This window comes from Setaria italica, chromosome VII, assembly GCF_000263155.2.
Source record: "Setaria italica strain Yugu1 chromosome VII, Setaria_italica_v2.0, whole genome shotgun sequence".
In the NCBI taxonomy this organism is placed as follows: Eukaryota; Viridiplantae; Streptophyta; class Magnoliopsida; order Poales; family Poaceae; genus Setaria; species Setaria italica.
Window position 1 is genome coordinate 2,134,989 of NC_028456.1, and position 5,593 is coordinate 2,140,581.

A 5,593-nucleotide genomic window follows, 5' to 3' on the forward strand; every position below is an offset into this window, starting at 1 on the left:
GGCTGGCGTATTTGCTTCTGCTTACGGCTTATGGTTGTGTGCAGTGGATGCCTGCTGCACTGGTTCTCCTTGTTCTGGTCGATGCACCCGCCAAGACAATATATATAGCATGCAAAAAGTAATTATATTAGACAATGTTTGGGACAGCATATCCTCTGCTAATGTCAGGGCGTAATCGTGATTTGGCCTTCCCAAGTGTGTGCCTTATTATTAAAGTTTTCCTCAGCTTTTGTATTTACCAAACTGCCGGATCGATGGACCTTTTCCTGTAAACTCTCATTTCTGTGCTCTGCATTGTGAGTTTATCTTTGATTAGTGCAGAGTCCGAAGATTACTCACTTATCAATTGAACTCCTGAGAAACCACACAACTATAGCAGATCATGATGAGGACACGACACCCATGCATATGACCATGATTGGCGCATGGCACGGAGGAGTTCAGCATGGGTGTCCAAGTCAAGAAGGAGGCCTGAGGCTAATTCCTTTCGAGTTGCTAAGGTGGAGGCCTAAAGCAACTCAAGTTCGAGCCCACCTCGAAGTTCAGGAGCAGCACGCACCAAAAACGACTCTCAGGTCGCATACGGAGTCCGTTTTGACGTTCTCTATATGGATGGAAAGATAATTTCATAGGGCTTCCAATGGCACTAGTCCCACATCAAAATTTCATCTAAGTCAATGAAAATCGTTGAAACAAGTGGACGTTCAGAATCTGTCAAGGTGATGCGCCACCGTCTTTTGGGCCATTGGCCCATGTACTATGTTGGAGCCCATAGGGGTGCGTCTAGGGGGGTTATCCATGACCTAACCCTCACATATTCAGTAGCCGTCACCATATTAGGGTTTGGGTTTTGCTTAGATTCAATCTATCATTGACAGTCGCCGTTCATTGGCTTGTGAGACCCCAACTTCGTGTGCTTAATCCAAGATTTTGTGCAATTGAGTTGCGTTCTTCCTTGCTCTTTCTTGCGTTCTTGATTCGTATGCAGGAGGTAGCCTTCATGGCGAGGTCAACCGGGCTATGCACAGTTGATAACCAAAGGAGAAGTGGTGCTTCGATTTTGAGGTTCGGATCTTGCTTATCAGAAGCTGGATCAAGTGTGTTGCTAGTTCACCAAATCGAGAGTTATCCTCACCTGACGGAAGATCGGGCACCCTAGTTCCCATCAAATCAGCTATAGCTCGTATTCACACTTAACCGTGTTTGTGGAACTAAGGTTATCTCAAGATTTATAGTTACTGTGTTGCAGATCTAGGTTGTGTAAGGAATAATTTGAGTAACACAGAAAAATTAACTGGACCGGATGCAACAATTTATAGGAATTTCCACAGCAACCTCAATAGAACATTTTCATCTCCAACATTAAGTAGGGAAACAATCTCAATGTTCTGTAATCGAGTCCTACATAATTCTTCTCGCTACAAACTATAAATGTAGGAGCTAGCACTACATTCTAAATACGGGTGGAAAAACGACCTTCCATTCTCAACAAAAATCTCGATTGTTTTTGGACCCGGGATTAAAGCTTAGTCCCGGATCTAAATTTCGTAGTTCGTGGAGACATCTTTAGTCCCGATTGGTAACTCGTGGGGGACCCTTTAGTCCTGGTTGGACTAAAGGATGTCCCAGATCAACCGGGACTAAAGATGTGCCTTTAGTCACCGGGACTAAAGGTCGGGATCTTTATTGCCGAATGATTAGTCCCGGTTGTGAAAACCGAGATCTATAAGGTTTCCCAACCGGAACTACTGCTCGTTTCTCTACCGGTGAAATGGGTCTTAATACTATTTTTAGAATGAACTAGAGCCTACAATTCTTTAGTTTCCAAAAGCTACATTTAGCAATCCCCACAACGAAGATAGGAATTTTTTTTATCACTTCAGTCAGTTGGAAGCTGGCCTAAGTCAGTTTAAAGAGAAACCACATGATTCCATTGGAGAATCTTACATGAGAAGTGGGAACCACAGGTGTACGGAAAGTTGCCCTTTTGCAAAGAAATGGGTAAAGGACCTTGCTGTTAGTAGCAAGCCAAGGATTAGAATTTAGTTCTTGCCAAAAGGAGCAAGCAACTTGTGATTCAATCCTGCTATCCCGGTGAGCCTCAAACCTAGCCTGAAGCTACAACAACTAGGTCCGTGCCTGTGTGTTATGAAATCCAAAACATTTTAAATACATATAATATGCATAATTTTGCATAAACGTGAGGTATATAGTATTTGCTTTATGCGTTGTGTGGAAATGAAGCTAAGTACGTACATTCAAGTATTTGTTTTCTAAAAATTTCTGGTTCTACTTCCACTATTTCGTACTTAATGTGCTATTAACTTTCCGGAAAGCAAATATGGACGGTGCATCCGCGTCAAAAACAGACGGATATTGCTGGTCTTTTTCATATCTTTTCCCAGAGCCCGAGTAGGACAACAACAATATTTGAATATAAACGCAGGTACGAGTAGTTATGAATACACGAACTGATAATGTATCAAACATGGTACCGGTTGAATGTGGAAAATATGAGTCATTAATATTTATTCGGATAAGAAGTAAACCATATTTATATCACACGTCGTCCTCTGATTATTGGGCCATTTTATTAGTCTACATTTCAACTAGACTGCGTTTAAAGAAGCAAAATAGCAAAATAGGTATATTGATCGGTAGATATATAGTAAGCGTTTCAAGTACTGAAATTTTTTTTAACTATATGTGCATTGAAAATTTTATAGATAGTCGTACGAAGACAACAACGAATTAAGTATTGTAACATTTTTGTTTTTAATTAAGTTGAACATGTCAAGAAAAAACAAATTTGAATCTTTTATAATTCTGCGATATTCAAAAAGTTATACTTATTTCTCCTCAAACCCTTATATCTTTTTATGAATTAGAAACTTTTGTAAATAAGGTTACATTAACTTGACCTTTAGTATTTTCTAAATTTATTTTTAATAAAATATTTAGTGAAGTAGAATTTGAAAAAAGATCTTCCTGTAAATTAATTAATAATTTTAACAAAGGAAAAAAACTCTTAAGCCTCAAATTGTGCATGGTGGGCCTAATGGATATCCATTACAACAACTAGAACCTGATATTGGAATAGGCTTTTGGAATTATCCAACCAGATATCCCCACGGATGTTGTTCTTATTATATTCAAATCTGACATTCTAACTATGTCAATTCGTGTAAAGAATCAGCGAAAATGAATCCAGGTCAATATTTGATCATCTTACATCAGCAAGAAAATATCCACACCATTTGCACCCATAGGGGCGGGTTATTTGATACCACTAATGTTTGCAACCTTGCTACGCATATAATTACAGAATTTTGGCCACAACCAAATATGGGGTGGGTAAATATCTGATAGGATAGTAGAGGTCCCCACGTTAATCTCTACCTAGCGATAGTTTCTTCCAACCGCCGTGGTTGTTTTGCAAAAGAATTTCTCAAGTTTTCATAATCAACCCACAGTTCTTGGAGTTAAACAGCTGTAGTTCCAGACAAATTGCAAAAAAAAATCCTTTTCTTCCTCGTCTGTGTGCGTTTCTGCGACCAGCGATGCGTTCGCCACCTCCTCCATTCCCATGAATCAATCCATCATCCCGTGCCATCCGCCATCCGCCTGTGCCCCTCTGGCCTCGCCGTCTGCCGCCGGCGGCCCGTCCCAAGGTCAGCTTCCATGCTGAATTAGGTAGCTGTGTGCGTTACACACTTGCACTAATTGCTTTCCACGAGTGGGTGTATGGTCACAAAAGTTGTTTGCTGCACCATTCCAAGGCTCAAATAGGTAAGAACAAATCGACTATGAGCTTGCAGGTTAGCTGAATGGCAACTGAACCTCGGAGCCTCCAAGAATCAAACTGCCTAGCCTAATTTCCAATCTCTAGTACTATATTAGATTCATAAATTCCCTTGCCTAAAAAATCTAGAGCTCGATCTTTTTTCTTATGAGATCATCTTTTTACTTGGCATCTTGGCCCCCACTATGATAAAATCCTGGCTCCGCCCCTCCATCCACCGGCTGCCCGCCGTGGCATCCACTCGTGACGCCGGCCGTCGACCAAGAAATACACTCAAAAATAAAATAGAGGATAAAGGAATACCACTGAACAGCAACAACGAAATTTGACATCAGCATCTAGACATCAATTGTCCACAGTTACAGCACCACCACACAACTTCTCCTGGCCAGGCGGCGAAGGCCAGATGCGGCAGATGACTGCGAATCCATCCAGCAACAAGAAATCACGCGGCAAACAATCGACAACACAACAGTGGAAGAGCAGGTTAGCGCCTAGGGATGCAGCGCAGGAGGCCAGTAAGGAAGCAGCGACAGAGCAAGGAGACGATGGGAGTGCAGCGCGGTGCAGGGCCCGACAAGGAAGCGTGCGGCAACATCAAAACGGGTCAACAAGGGAACTATGCACGGTGGTTCCCAGACCGGCGAGATCCAGAGGCACAGTGCTTGGGCTTGGATAAGAATGATGTGCTAGTCAACTTTTTAAGCCTGTCGGACCTACATCAAACAAAAAATCACGTTATAACAGAAACAAACGACAAAGATAAAAAAAAATAAAGGGAGAAAAATTTATATTCAATAATTCAGCAATTCTATTTGGCAAAGATATAATTAAAAATTGACAAACAACATCAAATTATCATCTAAGTTTTGTGCCATGTGTGCAATGCACCGGCATATTTCCTAGTAAAGAAAAAACCCTTGATTGTCTCTACGACATATGTTACCATGTGTCAAAAAATTGCATCGAAATGTATCCATATGCAGATTGGATTTTAAGAAATACTAAGTCCGTTAGCGGTTGAGGAGGAATAATGTTTTTAAGCACCGGTAAGGTCAAAGTTTAGTCAATCATTCTTAGTCTTCCGCCTCATGACCACCTGTTGGAGTGGCAATTATTTGACGGAGGCTTTTTTCCAAAAAGAGGAGGAAGGAACGGATGCCTGTCACTACAAGGTGAGATGTGGCCTGGGCTGAAGCTCAGCGTGATGTACAGATCAGTGCACCTACTACATGGGCCGAATTGTCCGAGCCTTTAATTTTTAAGTTTTTTATTTTTATTTTACTGTTTTGCAACAAAATTGCAAGTATATAAATATATAGCCGTTTGAACCATTTCAATTGGCGGAATTTACCCTACTGCTGGTTGAATTGGCGTAACTAAACAATTATAATTTATTCATATGAATTCGAATGGTGATAACATTTGTATGAAAACTATAGAGTCGCCGAGATCTACGACTTTCTAGTTTGTAGTTTTTTAGTTTAAAGTCATCTTGATGCCCAAAATGGCAGTACAATGTTCAGATCTATTGTGGCGTCCCACCCCCGGGGCCGGGCCGGCTTACACCTGGCAGGTCTCTAGGATATCAAGAATTTCCTCACAGACCAACACAAGTCTTTTCTGCGCACTTTGTCCTCACTCGTGCGCCCCCGGGAGGAATTTTCCGGTCGGTCACCCATCCTGAAACTGCTCCGGGCCAAGCACGCTTAACCCCGGAGTTCTTTGAGGATGAGCTTCCGGAAAAGATGTTGCAACTTGTTGGTATGAGTATACTATCAATCCTATTAA